The sequence below is a fragment of the Vombatus ursinus genome, unplaced genomic scaffold, assembly GCF_900497805.2.
Source record: "Vombatus ursinus unplaced genomic scaffold, bare-nosed wombat genome assembly UNPS02014863.1, whole genome shotgun sequence".
NCBI lineage: Eukaryota > Metazoa > Chordata > Mammalia > Diprotodontia > Vombatidae > Vombatus > Vombatus ursinus.
In genome coordinates, this window is record NW_020954641.1 from 35,403,562 (window position 1) to 35,411,364 (window position 7,803).

Genomic DNA, 7,803 nt, shown 5'->3' on the forward strand with positions numbered 1-7,803 from the left:
GAATTCTACCAGGGAATACAATGTGTGCACAGATTTATAAATATAGGGGCTATACAAAATAAATACACAGTAATTTGGAGGGTGGGTTACTAACAACTGGGGGAATCAGAAAAGATTCCTAAAGTAGGTGGCTCTTGAGCCAAGCCTTGCAGGGATGTAGGGGTTACAAAAGGTGAAGGAAGGAGAACATGGAGGGGAAGGCCTGTGTTAAAGCACTAGAGAAGACACAGAATGTTATATATAGGGAACAGGAATAGAGTAGTTTGGTTGGAGAGTAGAGTGTATGAAGGGAAGTAATACATAATCAACTTGTCAAGACAGGATAAAGCCAGATTGTGAATAGCTTTAAATGTTTAACAGAGAAGAGTTGCATTTTATCCTGAAGGCAATGGAAAGCTAATAATTTGCTAATAATTTATTAACACCATATCCCCTAGGATATATTACAAGAAGTTGTCTTTTTTAATGAACACATGGGAACATATTTTCTAAGAGTTTTTGCTTCAAAAACCCACATTTCTTTTTTCTCCCACCTGTTGGAAGAAAGCTTGGGAATAATGCATATGGTGGAATCACAGGAAGGTAATTTGCTTCATTTTTCTTTTGGTCACAGAGACTAAAATTATTGATACTTCTTTGCCTAGCAGTTCATTTTTCATGAATTCAGGGTCTTTCTCTGGTTCTTGGCATGAGTCCCTGAGGAAGAAAATCCTAATAAGTGAGGTTCCCTGATAAATCAGCCTTCAACTAGTCTACAAAGGACTTAAACTCTCAAGTAAGGGTCCAAATCACTCAAAGGTAGTTCTACTCCCTGATGGATACTGAGACCTCCTGGGTGGATGAAGATGTAGTTTTCTATACTGGAAATCAGGATATGCTTCTATGGTCCAGGAGGATTGACTCAGAAGCAGTCCTGAATTGTCAAAATAAAAGGGAGTCCTCTTGTTGGAGCAAAAAAGCCTAGAAGGAGCTGTCCTCGGTGCTGTTTCAGACTCACTCAGATGCTGTGACTGCCACTCAGACCATCACTAAACTTAATTATGTTGTAATTAATCAATCCTGCCTTGACTCTTTACTCAAGACTTTGCCTACTTTCTTACCAGGTCATTCTCTATTTAATCATATCTTTTTTTCTCCTGTTTTAAAAAATGCAAATTTTACAAACATCAACAAACATTTCATCAAAGATCAGAAAAAGCGAATTGTATGTAAAACTAACTCTATTACTTATAGATTGTGTGTATGTGTGTTTGAGTAAATAGCACAATAGTAGCACTACTATCCTGCTTGTCTATGTCCTCTTCTGAACTTCTTTCTGTGTATTTTTCATTGACACTATTTTCTTTCTTTACTTCTTTTCTTTTTGCATTTCTATCACTTCTCTCCTCCATCCCCACATAACTCTCTTGTTGAAAAAAAAAAGCTCTCTCTCTTAATACATCAGTATAGTCAAGCAAAATAAATGTGTATATTACAAATACAACAAACATTTATTATGCATTTAAGTGCTAGACACTGAGCTAAGCACTTGATATACAAATATGATAATAACAGTACAAATAACTAGCATTTATAAAGTACTTTAAAGATTACAAAGTGCTTTATAAATATTGTCTTATTTGGTCCTTACAACAGCCCAGCGCTATTATTTTTTCATTTTACAGATGAGTGAACTGAAGCAGGCAGACTTATCCAGTGTCACTTAGCTATTAAGTGAGGTTGGATTTGAACTCATTTTACTGACTCAAAATTCATCTCTATCTACTGTACCACCTATTTGCCTTGAATAATAATACATAGCATTTATATATGAGCAAAAGGATGATCTCTGCCCCCAAGCAGCTAACATTTGGATAGGTGCTTCTTCTTTTTAATTAATTAATTAATTAATTTTTAACATTCACTTTTCATAACATTTTCAACATTCACTTTTATAAGATTTTGAGTTCTAAAAATTTCCTCTCTCCCTCCCCCCTCCCCAGGACAGCATGCAATCTGTTACAGGCCATACATGTAAAATCATATTAAACATCTTTCCGCATTAGTCATGTTGTCAAAGAAGAATCAACAAAAGGGAAAAATCACAAGAAAGAAAAAACAAGAAGAGAGAAAACAGTATGCTTCAAACTGTATTCAGACTCCATAGTTCTTTCTCTGGATATGGGTAACATTTCCCATCATCAGTCTTTTTGAATTATCTTAGATCATTGCATTGCTGAGAAGAGCTAAGTCTATTAAAGTTAGTCATCACACTGTATTGCTGTTAGTAAATACAGTGTTCTCCTGGTTCTGCTCACTTCACTCAGCATCAGTTCATGTAAGTCTTTCCAGGTTTTTCTGAAAGTGACCTGCTCATCGTTTCTTATGGAACAATAGACATTCATATACCACAATTTGTTCAGCCATTCCCCAATTGATGGGCATCCCCCCAATTGCCAATTCTTTGCCACCACACTAAGAGCTGCTATAAGTATTTTTGTAAATATGGGTCCTTTTCCCTTTTTTATGATATATTTGGGATACAGATTTAGTAGTGGTATTGCTGGATCAATAATACATGGGTTTTGGTTTTTTTTTTTTAGGCAATTGGGGTTAAGTGACTTGCCCAGGGTCACACAGTTAGTAAGTGTCAAGTGTTTGGTCTGAGGCTGGATTTGAACTCAGGTCCGACTTTAGGGCCAGTGCTCTATCCACTGTGTTACCTAGCTGCCCCAATAATACATGTTTCTTTCTGCACCTTTAGCCACACCTTTTTCAAGAGATGGGAAGTCTGGTTCATCACCAGTCTTCTGGGTCATGATTGGTGATTCCATTGCTCAGTATTCTTATGTCTTACATAGTTGTTTTCCCTTACCATACTGTAGTTATTGCATAAGATGCTTTTCTGGTTCCTCATTTGACTCAGTATCAATTCATACACTTTTTCTCCAGATATCTCTGGATTCATTCATTTTATGGTTTGATCATATCTCTTTATAAAAAGTTCTGCCTGGGTCTTGCTCAGCCTCAACCCCAGCCTGCCTCACTATGTCTCTTTTTCAAGTCTCCTTTGATCCAGTTCACCATAACCTTGTTTAAGACAGAAACAGTAGGATTTGAATAGAGGCAATGTGTTCTGGTAGTGTAGACAGAGAGCCTATTTGTAAGAAAGGAATATACTGAAATGTTAGTAAATGAATCTCCAACTTTGCTATGGGAAACTGCTTTCAGTCTGTACATGGGGAGTCGTTGGGGGAAAAGGCAAGTTTCTTAAAAGTTAAAGATTACATTTCTTAGCCCCTTTCCCATCACTATATTTATAATTTATTTGATACACACAATGTTATTGATGTGGGCACCATCTCTAATTTTGCAAATCACAACCTTACCATACTTTATTACCCCGTGTATTTCTTGTCCATGATCTCCCTACAAGTTCAATCTGCATCTATTAACTGCCTACTGTTTACAAAGGCATTGTGCTGGTGTTAGGAATAATAATGGAGATAGGGAGTAGGCCAGTGATTTCATTGGAATAGAGAACTTCCAGGTGAGGAAACTCTTTATACCAAAGTAGTCTGTATCCTCTCTGCAATTTTAGTCAGTTGCCTAGAGCGCTTCAATATTAAGTGACTTGCTCAGGGTCCTGTATTAGGTATTAGGAATTAAAAAAAAAACAAACAAACAGAATGAGAAACCAGTTTCCTCCTTTGAAAAACTTAATTCTACCAGGTTAAGCCATGTAAACAGAATATTATATGCATGATACTTTGAGGAGAAAGAAATGAACACTAGCATTTAATCAGATGAGGAAAGATTTCACCCCAGAAATGGCACATGAGCTGAGCTTTAAAGTCTAAAAGACAGAGGTGAGCACATTTCAGGTGTGAAAAATAGTCTGTGTGAATTCACAGAGGTGGAAGATAGACAATGGAATTTGGGGTACAGCAAGTAGACCAGTCTGTTTAGAACATAGACTATGTGCTTAGGGGCAGCTGGATGGTGCAGTGGATAGAGCATTGGCCTTGGAGTTAGGAGGACCTGAGTTCAAATCTGGCCTCAGACACATAGTACTCACTAGCTGTGTGACTCTGGGCAAGTCACTTAACCCCAATTATCTCACCAAAAAAAAAAAAAGGACATAGACTATGCATAAAGAAGGATATTATTGGTGAATGACAATAATAATTGCTGACATTTGTATAATGATATCGGGGCTTGCAAGACACATTATATTTATTATCTCTTTTGATCATTACAACAAGCCTGTGAAGTATTATTACCCTTCCCCTCATTTAACAGGCAAGGAACTTGAGGCTCACTACTTTAAGTAATGACTATTTGAGATGACATTTAAAACCTGGGATTTGAACCGATGTCTTCTTGATTTCAAGCCTAATACTCTAACCACTATGCAATGCTGCCCCAAGACTTCAATACAAAAAAGAATATGGGGAAGGATGATGAAAAATATATTGAAAAATGTGATTCCACATTAAGATAGCCGGATAGATGGGTAAAGTATTTATTAAAACTTACTGTGCACCAGGCACTATACTACATGCCAGGGATACAAATATAAGCAAGGCAATCCTTTCTTTCAAGGAGCTTATATTCCAATGAGGAAAGATAGCCATTATGGGGAGCTAGAAATCAGTGCTAGTGGGTGGGTTGGGGTGGGGGGGGAGGATGGCACCAAGCCGAGATAACCCAGAAGTGCTGTGGAGGTCTAGGTCTGAGGAAGCTAGGCCAGGGCTGAACTATCAAGTCCCAAGGTAGTTCCAAGAATAGAATCCGATTTTCAAGTGATAAGATAGTAGAGATGGTGATCTAAATGGACAACACACTTTGTGGAGATGGCTAAGGATTGAAGAAAGAAAGAGGCAAACTTGTAAGTTACTTAGAAGCCTCAAGTCTCTAATATGCATACCATACCTTCTTCTAGAATAGAGTTTGGGAGGTCCAGGATATGGTCCTGGTGACCATCGTTTTCATTAGCCAATCTCTTAGTTTGACCTCTGTGACCCACCTCATGGTTTCAAATGATATTGTTGTATTAATTTCCATCTTTAGAAGCAGAGGTTATGTGTAGGATGAAAAGGACATTATTATTGTTGTTTTTGTTATTATTCTTGTATCTAAGGCTGCAAGTACAACCCTCATTCTGAGAGTCTCCTTTCTTCTCTATAATGTAGAAGACTCTATCAAAAGTTAAGTATGGTTCGCTGTAATTCCTTTTATTTGCATGTTGAGTTAATAGTTTTCTTTGAGGTATTACCATTTGTAGCCTCATAAATTTGATGGTCAAAAGTGCAGAGGTTTTAAAATTTTTTTTCAATTCTTTCAATATTTACAAAAGCTTTTGTCCTTATCACCTTCCCACCCTAAGGTAACAGGTGCTTCTGTTGTTTGTTTCAGGGAATGTATTAATATCTTCACTCAGCAAACTGTCCATCCAAAGATAATGACCACCTCCAATTGTCATTGAATAGACATCATCCTTAGGCTAATTATGAGAATCTGTGCATCATAGATTTCACCCAGACATCAAGAGACAAATCTTAAGTACAGAAAGGAGTAGGCTCCTTGTTCTGGTCAATTAGCACACAGAGAAGTCTGTCCACTAGCTCAGGCTCATGCTGTCCAGTCAGCTTCTATTTGTCAGTATTTGAGAACACTTGGAAATTGAGGGACCTCACTGATAAGGACTGATATCAGAAGCAGAGCTTTTTCACTATATAGGCAGAGCCATCCAGCCTCAAATTACATTGCTGCAGAAGACTTATACTGTAGCCCTTTAAATGGACACAGGTACATGTATCAGCTTGGAGAAGACTGGTGCAAGACCAGAAGAATATTCACAGGTCCCCGAAAGCATCTTTCATCTGAAGCATGCAAGAGGCCATGGGGGCAGTATTTGTACTCCAAGCATTTACTATTCATACAAGATCCAGTCAGTTGTAATGCATCTCTGCAATAACACATATTCTTAAATAGGTTTCACCAGAATATACACGAGTCATATATTAGGTTTTTCTTTTACTTTTTAGTAATACAAGAGGGGGAGAATACTGTTTATTCATTCAGAGAGCATCATCTGCTAAATGTTGGAGAATGTCCAGGAAGAGGTTATTTAATTCTTTTTTTTTTACTAAATTAAAATTTTATTTTTTGAGAAACTGTTATTTGTATAAATTATCAAGATTTATAAGCTTTCCTTTTATAGAAATAATTGTTTTATGTGCCAGAGAAATTCAATTTTGTTTTCAACAATAAAGTATTGATAAAAAATACAACTTGTTGCAAATTTTTTTCTATTGCAGCCATGTAAAATATACTTTCATTTTAACATGCTTCATTGAGAAAAGTGCATTGGTCTATTGAAAATTCCTAGCTTAGATCCCTGTTTCCCAGTTTCTTCCCTCTCTGATACATTTCCACACAGCAGCCAGAATTGCCTTCCTTAAGCACAAAAGATTATTTAATTCTTCAACTCTTATATTTAGCTCAGGAATGTAGTGCATATAACCAGCTTTGAACATCACACACACACACACACACACACACACACACACAGGAACATACACACACACATACAGGAACATACACACACACACACACACACACACACACATACAGAGGAAAAAAATTGACCATATATTCAAAGGTGGTAAAAAACTGGTTATTGATGTGGGAGGTATTTTTGAATCAGCTTTATGTGTCTAATCAGAATATTTGACCAGTACAAATCAATACCTAGCTTGAAGAAAGGATAAAAAATGAAATGTTGTCAACAATTATGGTAGCTCCAATCTAATCTATTAAAGTAAGTTATTCTTATAGAAAGTGGGAAGTGGTTAAAGGAAAAAAAATTGATATTATCACCATTTTCTAAAGAAGTTAAGTAAAATTAAAAATTGCCACAACAAGGGAACCAGATTAATCCAGGAACCACCTTACCTAGCAAATGCCAAAGGACCTGGGTTTGAATCCTGTTTCTGGAACTTACTAATTCTGTGACTTTGGACAAGTAACTTTACCTCTAAGGATCTTAGATTTCTGATGTATACAACAAAGGGTTGGACTAGATGATTTCTAAGGTTGCTTCCAGATTGAAATCTATGATCCTATGACCTCCCTTGCTAAATGTAGAGATATGACAGGTAAAAATAATACCAACTTAGAATATAAATTTATTTGTTAAATGCTTTAGGAGATGATGATGGAGGATTATGAGTAGTATCACTTCATAAAAAATGAAGAGCAGTAGAAATAAAAATCAGTCTATAGAAAGTGTAGTATGCAATGAAAACATGTCAGACTATTTTAAGAGAATTTACAGATTAAATTGGGAGAACAATAAGCAGATGAAATATGGAATAAATCTTTCAGCACATCTATATAAATATTTCTATTTTTATAATCTATGACAGCGGAACCACTTTATTTGGACTTGCCTCAGTCTTTTATGTGCAACTTAAGAAAGTGGAAATGGTACCTAAGAAAGTGAAGTTGGGAAGAATAGCCAGAGCAGATTCAGCACAAAAAAAGGAAATCTCTGTTGGAGTGACACAAACTGTTATAATCAACAAAAAATAACACAGAAGAATGTATTCTCTATACCATTTGGTCCATTGTGTGACTATGAACATGTGGTCTATAATTTAAGAAAATAATTTGTGAAAATCTGCCTGTTTGCTTTTTTTCCCCAACAGGGATACTCTAAGTACATGTATAGTTTATTCTCATTCAATAGAGTTTTGAAAATAGGGGTGTGTGTGTGTGTGTGTGTGTGTGTGTGTGTGTGTGTGTGTGTGTGTGTGT